The following is a 15,625-nucleotide window of genomic DNA, read 5'->3' on the forward strand; positions in this document are numbered from 1 at the left end:
TCTCAAAACATTGAAAAACACTAATGGTGGTACAAATACCTAAGGGTAATTTGTTTACTTATCTACTGAAACTCCCCCCCCCCCCTTTCCCCCCAGATGTTATACATGCACAATGTGTACAACATGCTGATACATGGAAGTGTTATCCACCCTCATTCAGGAAAAAAACTATCAACTTTATTTTGTCCTGAACTAATACAAAATGGAAAGGGAAGAAATACTGTAATCTTTGTTGGTACACTCTTAGGAAGATAATAAAACTTAACTTTTAATACTGTTCAATATAAAAAAAGCCAGAGAAGCAAAGAATATTTCCACAAAAGTACTATGTAAATCATAGTTATCAGTAGATATTTGTTCTCAAATTGACTTAAATAAATCCCAGATTTTGACTTGAATAAGCCAGAGGTGAAAATATTTGAGTTATCATAGATGGTACATCCAGTCTTAGGGTTAAATTTACTGAGATGGGAGTTCTATTTAAGATGGAATGTTGCCCATAGCAACCAATAAGTTTCCAGGCATTATATTTTAGAAGGTGCTAGATAAATGAGAAGTAGAATCTGATTGGTTGCTATGGGAAACATCCCATCTTAAATAGAACTCCCATCTTAGTAACTTTACCCCTTAATGTGGGGCATCAAAATTTCCTTGATATTCAGACTGCTAATTACTATCAGGGTATGCGTAAGATATGCAGAGAAACATGCTGAATATAATAAGTCCTGTAAGTCTGTAATTGGTGACGACTGTCATATATGGATATCACAGTCTAAATGTTTATCTGGTGTTACTCAAAATAGGAAAAAAAAACATATATCCTATATCCTGATCCTGAGTCAAAAAACATGTATTGCAGCATCATAACAATCGTTAATTGCAATGCAGTGAAAAGAAATGGAACTTGTACTGCCTCTATGCAAGATTTCTGATCCCCTGCAGTCATATAAGGTGTCAAGTGACTATTTTGTAGGGGCTTAGGGCAGAAGTATTGTAGAGAATCTCTCAAATAGGGTGAGGCATTTAAACTTCTGCTTTTCACCTAAAGGTACAGTACTTACTGCATCTGGTATTCCCTATTGGTCTCCCATCCAAGTACTAAACAGGCCTCTCACTGATTAGCTTCCAAGATTCAATGAGATTGGGCGTGTCTAGTGAAGTATGGCAGTAATCTGCTAAATGAGAGAGTATATATTTCACTATTGGGAGATGCAGAGTGTACTTCTGCGGTCCAAATTGATGTGCTTCTGTGTCCCTATTACCTCAGCGGTATCCGGTCTTTAGGCCAACCACACATAGGTTGACAGTCATTAGGTCAACCGTTATTAGTCGACAAGGTCTGTAGGTCATCATGGTCACTAGGTCAACATGTACTAGGTTGACCTGGAAAAAGATTGACATGAGTTTTTCACTTTTATTTCCATTTTTGAATTTTTTTTATACTTTATGATTCACGTGGACTACAATTGGGAACTGTAACTTTGCCCTAAGCATGATGAGCAAAGAAATCGACACCAAAATAAAAAAAACCTCTTGTTGACCTTTTTCCATATTGACCTTGTCCATGTTGACCTATTGACCATGTCAACCTATTTCAGGTGTTGACCTAATCACTGTTGGCCAATAGTGGTCGACCTGATTACTGTCGACCTAAGTGTGGTTGACCCTATGATCCACACCCACCTCAGCACTGCAGAGATTTAAACTGACACATTTGGATGAGAGGGTACACAGAAAGATAGTTTGGCAAGAGAGAGTATATGTATTAGACAGAGTATATATGAGGTCTATGCAGTTACTTCTGCTTTCACATTTTCATATAGCTTGATAGAGGGCAATGGATGAGAGAGTACCAAGCATGGTGCCTCCTTTGGAAAATAAAGATAGCCCTGTTACAGGATTTGATTAACCTGATGGCATGAGTGTGCATAGTGATCCCAACTGTATGTATTTCCTGAATCTTCCTGCATGCAGTGTTAGATGGATTTAGCCAATGAGGTACAATTTATTATGGTAGAAGTTGTTCATATTCTTAAACTGTATAGGTGCATATAATTCTATAACAGCGTATTTCATGGGTTTTTATATATGGTATAAGACTCAAGCTTTATTCAAAGACATTATATCAGTACAATTATTGAGGCCTTCTATATGCAATGTGCAGTAGCGGATGGACTGAGTTATGAAAATACAGTAGATATTTATACTAGCTTGGAACCGGAACTGTCCAATATATATTTACCAGCACAGACTAAGTAATAACAAAATATTAAAAATGGTGCTCAAATGCATATGTGATACGGGTACATACAGTACATCTTTTACAGTAGAACATTTGATAAAGTTAACAGCATATAAACTAGAGATGAACGGGTTCGGTTCCTCGGGATCCGAACCCCCCCCGAACTTCACCCATTTTGCACGGTTCAGAGGCAGCCTCGGATCTTCCCGCCTTGCTCGGTTAACCAGAACGCGCCCGAACGTCATCATCCCGCTGTCGGATTCTTGCGAGATTCGGATTCTATATAAGGAGCCGCGCGTCGCTGCCATTTTCACTCGTGCTTTGGAGATTGTACGGAGAGGATGTGGCAGCGTTCTCTCCCTGAAAAACTCCGTAATCAGTGTGTAATCAGTGTGCTGCAAATATCTGTGCTCAGTGTGCTGCAAATAATCTGTGCTCAGTGTGCTGCAAATATCTACGTTTTCTGCCTGAAAACGCTCCATATCTGTGCTCAGTGTGCTGCAAATATCTGATCAGTGTGCTGCATTGTGGGGACTGGGGACCACCAGTATATAATATATATACTTTTCTAAAACTTCTATACTGCTTGTCAGGACACATGGTCACAGTTACACCGCTCTGTACTGATGTACAATAATATATATACTTTTCTATAGCTTCTATACTGCTTGTCAGGATACACATGTGTCACAGTTACACCGCTCTGTACTACTACTGATATACAGTAATATATTTACTTTTCTATAGCTTCTATACTGCTTGTCAGGACACACATGTGTCACAGTTACACTGCTCTATACTGATATATACAATAATTTTAAATCATTTTCTATAGCTTATATACTGCTTGTCAGGACATACATGTGTCACAGTTACACTGCTCTGTACTGATATATACAATAATATATATACTTTTCTATAGCTTCTATACTGCTTGTCAGGACACATGGGTCACAGTTACACCGCTCTGCACTGATATATACAATAATTTGAAATCATTTTCTATAGCTTCTAAACTGCTTGTCAGGACACACATGTCACAGTTACACCGCTCTATACTGATATATACAATAATTTTAAATCATTTTCTATAGCTTCTATACTGCTTGTCAGGACACACATGTGTCACAGTTACACCGCTCTGTACTGATATATACAATAATTTTAAATCATTTTCTATAGCTTCTATACTGCTTGTCAGGACACACATGTCACAGTTACACCGCTCTATACTGATATATACAATAATTTTAAATCATTTTCTATAGCTTCTATACTGCTTGTCAGGACACACATGTGTCACAGTTACACCGCTCTGTACTGATATATACAATAATTTTAAATCATTTTCTATAGCTTCTATACTGCTTGTCAGGACACACATGTGTCACAGTTACACCGCTCTGTACTACTACTGATATACAGTAATATATATACTTTTCTATAGCTTCTATACAGCTTGTCAGGATACATGGGTCACAGTTACACCACTCTGTCTGTACTGATATATACAATAATATATATACTTTTCTATAGCTTCTAGTATTACAGTGCAGCATTTTTGTGACTAACAGTATATAGTTGTACAGTAGGCCATTGCTGTATCTTGCAGCTCTGTGTCACTGCAAGTATCCATCCATTCCATTTTCTTCCAGTGATTTGGACCAATAATACCATTGATTAGAACGAATAATTCCAGTGATTTTGTCATTTTCTTCCACTGATTTGGACCAATAATACCATTGATTAGAACGAATAATTCCAGTGATTTTGTCATTTTCTTTCAGTGATTTGGACCAATAATTCCATTGATTAGAACGAATAATTCCAGTGATTTTGTAATTTTCTTCCAGTGATTTGGACCAATAATACCATTGATTAGAAAGAATAATTCCTGTGATATTGAGGTGTTTGTGTCGCTTAGCTTAGCCGTCCAGTGACCACAGTGCACCTCTTTTTCCCTTTTCTTTGCATCACGTGCTGTGTGGGGCCAATTTTTTTAAGTGCCATCCAGTCTGACACTTCAATGAAACTCCTAGATGGGCCAGGTGTTTGTGCCGCACTCTTGGGTCGCTTTGCTTAGTCATCCAGCGACCTTGGTGCAAATTTTAGGACTAAAAATAGTATTGTGAGGTGTGAGGTGTTCAGAATAGACTGGAAATGAGTGGAAATTGTGGTTATTAAGGTTAATAATACTATAGGATCAAAATGACCCCCAAATTCTATGATTTAAGCTGTTTTTGAGGGTTTTTTGAAAAAAACACCCAAATTCAAAACACACCCGAATCCGACAAGAAATTTTCAGGGAGGTTTTGCCAAAATGCGTCCGAATTCAAAACACGGCCACTGAACAGAATCCAAAACCAAAACACAAAACCCGAAAAATGTCCGGTGCACATCTCTAATATAAACCCAAATGGGTGCATATGATACCAAATACCCTGGAAGTGGGTCCAGGCTCTGCAGTAGCTGGTACCCTGTTCAAATGGGTGTTTTACTTATGGGCTTATCATTATTCTGTTTCTTAGATTGATTCCATATTGTAAAGTTTGCCTGCTCAGAAATATTCTCCATTTGTATGATATGCTAGATTTTTTAACCACACAGTAGATAATGCCATTTTCATTATTAGGTATGTTCTTTTGGCAGGTCAATTTGTATTTTTAGACAGATCTTTTTGCATTTGTGATTTTTCTTAATGAAATCTTACTAATTACACTTTGAGTCTTCTGCTAATGGTAATAGTTAATTTGCTTCCTTCCAAAGACTTGTTCCAGGCTCTAAATAGGTGATAATGTACTCTGTCTAAAGCATTATGCACTACAGTATGTGTGGGTATATGAATGTAAATTTAATCTAATATATAGTCTATACAACATTCTACAGTAGACTCAATATTTGCATACAGATATTTTATAATAACTGCTATTTAAAGTTTACAGTATGTTCCTATACAGTAAATGACGTAAATATACTGTTACTGTGACTTGTAAATGTTTGCTGTAAACAGCATTTGTAAACATTGGTGGTGGTTCTTTATCACTATAGTAACTAGAGATGAGCGGGTTTGGATTGCCGAGATCTGAACCACCCCCCAACCCCAGACTTCAGGATCCGAGCCCAGATCTGAGTCCTGTTACGTTCACTGTACTCGGTACTCAGGGAACATGGTGGACAATCTCCGAGTACAGGAACGTAATGCTGCAGTAGGAACGGATTTCAGCAGAAACCCCTACAGAAACCCTGACTCTGTTTTCCTACCCGCATGGTCAGTCTATGCCTGTGAGACTATGTTTTCTTGGGCCTACGGCAGCCGCGTTGGAAGGGCGGATTATGTCTGCCCAACTCCGATGCCCCCCGGTCTTAGTTGGAGACAAGGCATAAACTGAGACGGGCGAGAACAAGGGAAAACCATAACTAAAAAGAAACCCGAGCTAGGTGCTGCTACAGAACTCTAACAAAAAGTATGTGTGGCACGGCCGCCAAGACAAAAGGCAACAAAAAACAATGCTGTCCACATGCCTACACGACACCGTCGTATACTGGTGAGGACAGCCAAAGCGGAGACCTCCGCAGAAAACACCAGAGTCAAAATAAAGAGAATAGTACGCCCAAGGCCGTAAGAAGCGGCAAAGCCGCTACTCACAACACCGGTGTTGATACACGCAGGTGGACGGGAAACCCGAGGCCGCAGACACTGGCTCACAGGACTGGAAAGCTGGAAGAATACCAATAACAGGCTTCCGGACACCAGGACTCAAGACCACTGGATAAAAGGTTGACAGGATCTCAGGAATACTCCAGAGCAGGAAGTAGCTCACAGGAAGCTGACAGGTTCTCACTGAAGGTAGGAATGCAGGTGGAGAGTAGTAAGCTCCAGATTCTGCCAGAACTGAGTATGCAGGATTTCACTATCAAACATGGCCTGAACACTGAAACAATATTGGACATGAAACAAACCAGGAACATACAGGTATCTTTAACAAACGTCTATCACCTGCGCAGAACTGCAGAGCTAGCTGGGTAATAAGGGAACACGCCCCAATTGGGATGGCTGGAGGCCAGGCACACTGTAATGGCCAAATACCTGCAGGTGAGAGTAACACAGACAAGAGCCAGATTGCAGTACAGAGACTCACCACATAATGATCAAATATCAGACAGGTGAGACTTAACACACAGAAACAGGCTGCAATTACACAGACTCACCACCGGCGGTCAATAAGAGTCTTCTAAACCAGTACAATGGAAATCCTGGCATGCGAACAGAACTATAATAAAAAATTCATAAACAGAAAGAAAACAGGAATGAACCACTGCTTGTGGTTCATAACAAGTCCACCACGGGACTTCACGCCAGATCGATGCATCATCCTACTGTCAGATTCTCACAGGTTTTGAATTCCATATAAGGAGCCGCGCGTCGCTGCCATTTTCACTCCAGACTTGGAGAGTGAGGGAGACAGACCCCTGTCTCTCTGTGGGTGGTGGCATCGGTTGGGGTCAGTGTGTGCTCTTTATGGGTGTTGTTAGGGGTGCTGTCCTGTCACTGTGGTGTCCTGTGCTTTTAGGGGTGCTGTCCTGTCACTGTGGTGTCCTTTGCTGTTAGGGCTGCTGTACACTGGTGTTGCTGTCCTTTCACTGTGCTGTACAAGGGCACTGCCTTGTATGCTGTAAAATATGCACAGGTGTTGTAAAGGTACACTGGCCCTGTCTTGTATGCTGTAAAATTATAGGGGTGTTGTTAAAATACAGGGGTGCTGGCCCTGTCCTGTATGCTGTAAATATACAGTGGAGCTGTGAACATACAGGGGTGCTGGTTCTATCCTGTATGCTGTAAAAATACATTGGTGTTGTAAAGGTACACTGGCCCTGTCTTGTATGCTGTAAACTTACAGGGGTCTTGTGAAATAAAGGTATACTGGCCCGTTCTTGTATGCTTTAAAAAAATACAGGGGTGTTGTAAGGGTACACTCACCCTGTCTTGTGTGCTGTAAAATTACAGGGGTGCTGTGAAAATAGACACACTGTATACTGTAAAAAAATACAGGGGTGTTGTATAGGTACACTGGCCCTGTTTTGTATGCTGTAAAAATACAGCGGTGCTGTGAAAATAAAGGTACACTGGCCCTGTCTTATATGCTGTAAAAATACATGGGTGCTGTGAAAAAAAGGTACACTGGCCCTGTCTTGTATGCTGTTAAAAATACACGGGTGTTGTAAAGGTACACTCTACCTGTCTTGTATGCTGTAAAATTACAGGGGTGCAGTGAAAATAAAGGTACACTGGCCCTGTCTTGTATGCGATAATAAATATAGGGGTATTGTAAGGGTACACTCACCCTGTCTTGTGTGCTGTAAAATTACAGGGGTGCTGTGAAAATAAAGACACACTGACACTGTATTGTATGGTGTAAAAAATACAGGGGTGGTGTAAAGGTACACTGGCCCTGTTTTGTATGCTCTAAAAATACAGTGGTGCTGTGAAAATAAAGGTACACTGGCCCTGTCTTGTATGCTGTAAAAATACAGGGGTGCTGTGAAAAAAGGTACACTGGCCCTGTCTTGTATGCTGTAAAAAAAATACAGGAGTGTTGTAAAGGTACACTGGCCCTGTTTTGTATGCTGTAAATATACAGCAGTGCTGTGTAAATAAAGGTACACTGGCCCTGTCTTGTTTGCTGTAAAAAATACAGGGGTGATGGAAATAAAGATACACTGGCCCCTTGTATGCTGCAAAAATACTGGGGTATTGTTGATAAAGAATCACTGGTCCTGTCTTGTATGCTCTAAAAATACAGGGGTGCTGGTCCTGTCCTGTATGCTGTAAAAATACTGGGGTCTTGTTATTAAAATAAAGGTACACTGGCCTTGTCCTGTATACTGTAAAAATACAGGAGTGTTGTTAAAATAAAGGTACACTGGCCCGGTCTTGTATGCTGTAAAATACAGGGGTGTTGTTGTTGTTGTTAAAAAAAGGTACACTGGTCCTGTCCTGTATGCTGTGAAAATACAGGGGAGTTGTTGTTAAAATAAAGGTACACTGGCCTTGTCCTGTATGCTGTAAAAATAGAGAAATTTTGTTGTTAAAATAAAGGTACAATTGCCCTGTCCTGTATGCTGTAAAAATACAGGGGTGCTGTGAAATTAAAGATGCACTGTTCTGTGTGCTGTAATAATAAAGGGGTGCTGTCATTTGAAATGGAGAACAAAAATTTGGATGAAAAAATAGTGAAAGATCCGTAACCACTTCCTGTTCCTAGTACTAGTGCTGATGCTGCTGCTGCCACCAGTCATGACATTGATGTTGCAATTCCCTCAAATTCATCTGCTGAGGCTGATGCCCAATGTCTTAGAGCAGGGCTGGCCAAACCGGTCCTCGAGATCTACCAACAGTTCATGTTTTCCAGGCCTCCTGGAGAGCTGTAGAATTGTCAGTTAGGAATGAATGCAGCACATCTTAATTAGTAATGACTACACCTGTGCACCAGCTAGGTGGTCTGGAAAATGTGAACTGTTGGTAGATCTCGAGGACTGGTTTGGCCAGCCCTGTCTTAGAGGGTATGTAAAATCCAAGAAGCAAAAATTTATAACGGAATTTTTTTTTTTATCTGATGAATAACATAAAATTGGCTATATGCCATTCACAACACAAAGTGTGAAGGAAAGGCTAAGGCCTTGGCCTATGTTCATGACTTGTGGCTCAACTTCTCATGAAGGTAAAAGTCCTCCTCCCTCTTGAAAAATAATAAAAAAATAAGCTTGTTAAAGCCAGGAAAAAACAACCGTGTGTTCAGAGATACCAAAAATCCCCAAGGAGAGTCCAATTGTGTCCGTGTTTGTGATGTCTAGGCCTGACCTTCCCAAGACTTTATGGGAAGAGGAGGCTCCTATCACCATTTGCACGCCCTCTGCAAGTTCTGGGAGGCACACCGCCAGTCCTGTTGCTGATATTGAGATTGAGGATGTCACTGTAGAAGTATACCAGGATTAGGAGGATATTGGCGTAGCTTGCGCTGAGGAGGAAGTTGACAATGAGGATTCTGATGGTGATGTGGTTTATTTGTATAAGGCACCAGAGGAAACAGTTGTTGTCCATGGAATGAAAAAGCCCATTGTCATGTCTGGACAAAATTTCAAAAATGCTACCTCTTCGGTGTGAAATTATTTCTTCACATATCCGGACAGCAGGTGTCAAACCATGTGTTGCCTTTGTCAATCCATAATAAGTAGGGGTAAGGACGTTATCCACCTAGGAACATCCTCCCTTATACGTCACCTGCAGCGCATTCATCATAAGTCTTTGTCAAGTTCAGAATATTTGGGTAATAGCGTAAGCAATCCACACCACCAACTCCCTCAACGTCAATTTCCTCCTCAGTCAGGAACGGAAGTAGTCCTGATGGTCATGTCACTGGCATGACTGACGATTCCTCTCCTATCCGGGATTCCTCCGGAGGATCCTTGAGTGGTACGCCTACTGCTGCCAATGCTGTTGTTGCTTTTGTAAGTCGATCGTCATCCCACAGAGGAAGTCGGAAGACCACTTGTACTACTACCACCAAGGACAATTCCATCTTGCACCTCTTTTTTTTCTTTACATTATGTGCTCTTTGGGGCATAGGTTTTAAAAGTGCCATCCTGTCTGCCACTGCAGTGCCACTCCTAGATGGGACACGTGTATGTGCCGCACACTTGTGTCACTTAGCTTAGTCATCCAGCTACATCGGTGCAACCTTTTGGTATAAAAACAATATTGTGAGATGTGAGGTGTTCAGAATAGATTGGAAATGAGTGGAAATGAATGTTGTTAAGGTTAATTATACTGTAGGATCAAAAATACCCCCAAATTCTGTGATTTTAGCTGTTTTTATGTTTTGTTTATTTAAAAAAAAAATCCAGATCCCAAACCAAAACCTGAAAGGGTGGTTTTGGCAAAACAAATCCAGATCCAAAACACGAATGGAGATCCAGATCCAAAAGCAAAGCACAAAACCCGAAAAGTGTCCAGTGCACATCTCTAGTAGCTAGATTCTATATCATTTGCAGGGCAACTCATACGTTCTAAATGTGCATAAACACAGAATGATTATATTCACAACATGGGTGTTCCCAATTGATCAGAACAGCAATTAATTTACATCATCCATGTGTATGAATGATAACTATGGCAATGCACGCACCAGCAGGCTGCTAGCGACAGCCTAAGATCTTTTGTACATGCAAGGAGATCTGGAGTTGTCATTAGTGATGCCATGCTGCCAAATACATCATGAGCCCCGCCCCCCTGCCATGTGTACCCACATTAAGTGCTTGACACAAATCTGAATTCTTTGTATTTATAAGTTCTGTTTTGTCACTCTAGCATTGTTTCTGAGTACTTAAACATTAGAAAAAGTACTATAGACCTTTGGCTTTGCTCTATGTGACTTGTAAGTGCCATCTATACAGTATATATAAACTAGACATGTGCGGCGGGCACTTTTTGTGTTTTGGTTCTAAATCCCCGCTCGTGTTTTGGTTTTGGGTTGGTTTTGCCAAAACCACCCTTTCGGGTTTTGATTTTGGATCTGGATGATTTCTTTAAAAAAACATAAAAACACCTAAAATCACAGAATTTGGGGGTAATTTTGATCCTACGGTATTTATTAACCTCAATTACATTAATTTCCACTTATTTCCTGTCTATTCTGAACACCTCACACCTCACAATATTGTTTTTAGGCCAAAAGGTTGCACCGAGGTTGATGTATGACTAAGCTAAGCGACACAAGTGTGTGGCACAAACACCTGGCCTATCTAGGAGTGGCACTGCAGCGGCAGACAGGTTGGCAGATTTAAAAAATAGGCCACAAACAGCACATGATGCAAAGAAGAAAAATAAGTGCACCGAGATTGCTGTATGACTAAGCTAAGCGACACAACCACCTGGCCCATCTAGTAATGGCATGCAATGGCTGAATGTCGAAAGTGGCCCGCAATTTTTCAGTTCACTGACAGCATCTCCTGCATGCCCCTGTCATTTTTCAAAAATTCTGCAATTGGTGGACTTAAACGGCAGTACCCCTGGACTTATACGGCAGTGTCAGACAGGATACCCCAAACAGCACATGATGCAAAGATGAAAAAGAGGTGCATCAAGGTTGCTGTATGACTAAGCTAAGCAACACAAGTGTGCGGCACAAACACCTGGCCCACCTAAGAGTGGCACTGCAGTGTCAGACAGGAGAGCAGATACCTGTATAAAAAATGGCCCCAAACAGCACATCATGCAAAGATGTAAAAGAGGTGTAATGAGGTAGCTATATGACTAAGCCAAGCGACACAAACAAATGTCCCATCTAGGAGTGGCATTGCAGTGTCAGACAGGAGGGCTCTTAAAAAAAATAGTACCCAAACAGCACATCATGACAAGAAGTAAAAGAGGGCAATGAGGTACAGTAGCTGTATGACTAAGCTAAGCGACACAAGTGTGCGGCACAAACACCTGGCCCATCTAGTGTTGGCACTGCAATCTCACTGCACTAATGACGGATATCGGATGCATGTCTAACGCCAGCATAGTTGTTATGGCCTCAGTAATCTGCTTTTCAACAGGGTATATATATCCTGTTCAGTATACATATATATATATATATATATATATATATATATATATACTGATATGGATGGTGTAATGGTTAGCATTACTGCCTCACAGCACTGAGGTCATGGGTTCGATTCCCACCATGGCCTTAACTGTGTGGAGTTTGTATATTCTCCCCGTACTCGCGTGGGTTTCCTCCGGGTACTCCGGTTTCCTCCCACAATCCAAAAATATACTGATAGGTTAATTAGCTCCCAAGAAAATTAACCGTAGCGTGAATGTGACTGTGTGTATATGAGATAGGGAATATAGATTGTAAGCTCCACTGGGGCAGGGACTGATGTGAATGGCCAAATATTCTCTGTAAAGCGCTGCGGATTATGTGTGCGCTATATAAATAACTGGTAATAATAATAATAATTATATATATAAATATATATATATATATATATATATATATATATATAGTGCAGTATTACTGGACTGGACTTATATGCCAGTACCACTGTAATTATACAGCAGGATCACTGGATTTATACAGCAGGATCACTTGAGTTATACGGCAGGATCACTGGATTTATATGGTAGGATCGTTGTAATTATACGGCAGTATCACTAGAATTATACGGCAGTACCACTGGACATATATGGCAGTATCAATGAACATATATGGCAGTATCACTGGACATATACGGCAGTATCACTGGCATATATGGCAGTATCACTGGACTGGACTTATACGCCAGTACCACTGTAATTATACAGCAGGATCACTGGATTTATACAGCAGGAACACATAAATTATACGGCAGTATCACTGGACTTATACGGCATGATTACTGGATTTATACGGCAGGATCACTGTTATTATACAGCAGGATCACTGGAATTATATGGCAGGATCACTGGATTTATACTGCAGGATCACTGTAAATATACAGCAGGATCACTGGACTTATGCGGCAGGATCACTCGATTTATACGGCAGGATCACTGTAATTATACGGCAGGATCACTGTAATTATACGGCAGGATCACTTGATTTATACAGCAGTACAGCTGGCCATAAACGGCAGTATCAATGGACATATACGGCAGGATCACTGGACATATATGGCAGTACCACTGGAAATATACTGCAGCACAGGAACATCACCACTGGACTGATGCAGCACAACACAGCACCACTGGACTGGACTTATACAGCAGCACTGGACATATGGCAGCAGAGGACGTCACCACTGTGACTGGACTGATGCAGCACAATACACCACTGAAGTGATGCAGCACAACACAACACCACTGGACTGGACTTATACAGCAGCACTGGACATATGGCAGCAGAAGACACAACGACTGTGACTGGACAGATGCAGCACAAGACATGGAGACCGAGTATATTGAGGACAGAGACAAGTTCTCTCTCTACACTCTCCAATGCTGGAGTGAAAATGGCGGCGACACGCAGCTCCTTATATGAAATCCAAACCCCGCGAGAATCCGACAGCGGGATGATGATGTTTTGCCTCGTTCTGGTTTCCAAGTCAGGCGGGAAAACCCGAGCCTGACTCGGATCCGGGCTCGAAGCGTGAAGTCCAGTAGGGTTTGGTTCTCTGAGAGCCTAACCCGCTCATCTCTAATATAAACATAGTTACCACTGCAAATAGAACAATGTTACAACTGCAAGTACATAGATTATATCAATGGATCAGAGAAAGAAAGTTATAGCCAGTTATTACTAATGATACAGAATTACCTTGTGAAAATAGATGAAACTGTTGACTTGATACATTACAAAGGAGGAAAGTGTATACCACTTGCTCACAAAAACAAACTTTATTGATGTCTAGGATGTACCAGCAGTTCCTACTTAGAGACTGCCAACCAATTTGTACAGCCACACTCAGGCAACATTTTTAAGAATACCTACTCATTCACATGTAACAGTAAAAACAGTATATGGTCTATTACTGTATATTAGATGCCCATATAGTCAATTTTACATCAATAAGACTGCCAGACTATTTAAGTAGCATATCTGACAAGAAACTGACTTAGTTGCCTATGTTGTAGTAACCAGCCCTGTGTCTTGCTTCAGCCTTCGGTCATACAGGCCAGTATTTCTTGCAGTATCCCAGAGTTTAGTAAGCCTTGCTTCATTCTCTGACTCCAGTATCTGTGGGGATACTAATTTTCAAGCTGCAGCACCTTTCCAGATTGATTGCACAGGTGCACAGACTCCAGATTGCAGCAGTGTTTTCAGACCAGCTGGGTACTATTTGTGAGCCTGAGGTTTATTCAGGTTTCTGCATGCAGTACTCTTTGACATTGCTGCATTCCATGATTTCCAGCTGATCTCCACTTCAACAACCTAAGCCTCAGTCCGGCCAGACAGTTTCTCTGCAGCCAATCACATCCTGGCAAGGGGGTTTAAGGGAAGTATGGCAGCAGCATTCTGGGCTTGAGCAACTCAGTTACAACCCTACTGTGACTACAGAAGTCCTGCTTTCTGAGTTACAGTGCTCACCATCTACAATATGCACCAGACTCTTACTGGTTCCACTCTGGTTCTACCAGCCTCAACATTCCAGTCTGGTTCTACAAGCTTTACCAGTTCTAGTCTGGTTCTACCAGCCACACTGGTTCCAGTCCAGTTCTCCAAGCCTCACCGGTTCCAGTCCATTTCTCCAAGCATCACCGGTTCCAGTCTGGTTCTACAAGTCTCACCGGTTCCAGTCCAGTTCTATGAAGTGTCACCGTTCTAGTCCGGTTTTACCAAAGTCTCACCAGTTCAGTCCAGAATTACCAGTCTCAGCCCAAGTGTCATCATCCCAGTACTAGACCGGTCAGCATTATAATCTGGTTTTAATCCAGTTCAGCTCAGAACCTCTTCACAAGTGATCTATCATCTGTAGTCTCTCCAGTGGTTAAAGTGGGCCGGAACGGGGCGGAACTGCATTCCGTCACCTCTAATTGCAGGCGGAACCAGTTCCGCCTCCGCCCGGCCACAGCATCAGGTCCCTGCTAGAGATGAGCGGGTTCGGTTTCTCTGAATCCGAACCCGCCAGAACTTCATGTTTTTTTTCACGGGTCCGAGCGACTCGGATCTTCCCGCCTTGCTCGGTTAACCCGAGCGCGCCCGAACGTCATCATGACGCTGTCGGATTCTCGCGAGGCTCGGATTCAATCGCGAGACTCGGATTCTATATAAGGAGCCGCGCGTCGCCGCCATTTTCACACGTGCATTGAGATTGATAGGGAGAGGACGTGGCTGGCGTCCTCTCCGTTTAGAATTAGAATAGATTAGAGAGACACTTGATTTACTAATTTTGGGGAGCATTAGGAGTACTCAGTATTGTACAGTGCAGAGTTTTGCTGATAGTGACCAGTGACCACCACTTTTATTTATAATCCGTTCTCTGCCTGAAAAAAGCGATACACAGCACACAGTGACTCAGTCACATACCATATCTGTGTGCACTGCTCAGGCTCAGGCCAGTGTGCTGCATCATCTATTATCTATATATAATATTATATATATCTGTCTGACTGCTCAGCTCACACAGCTTATAATTGTGGAGGAGACTGGGGAGCACAACTGCAGTGCCAGTTATAGGTTATAGCAGGAGCCAGGAGTACATAATATAATCCGTTCTCTGCCTGAAAAAAGCGATACACAGCACACAGTGACTCAGTCACATACCATATCTGTGTGCACTGCTCAGGCTCAGGCCAGTGTGCTGCATCATCTATTATCTATATATAATATTATATATATCTGTCTGACTGCTCAGCTC

General features: G+C 41.7%; 1 pseudogene; it reads right to left on the reverse strand.

Annotated features, from left to right (window-relative positions):
* Positions 1-1,054: 1,054 nt before the first annotated feature.
* On the reverse strand, positions 1,055-1,173 carry LOC134965000 (5S ribosomal RNA; annotated as a pseudogene).
* Positions 1,174-15,625: the final 14,452 nt, after the last annotated feature.

The sequence above is a fragment of the Pseudophryne corroboree genome, chromosome 9 (genome assembly GCF_028390025.1).
Source record: "Pseudophryne corroboree isolate aPseCor3 chromosome 9, aPseCor3.hap2, whole genome shotgun sequence".
Taxonomy (NCBI): Eukaryota; Metazoa; Chordata; class Amphibia; order Anura; family Myobatrachidae; genus Pseudophryne; species Pseudophryne corroboree.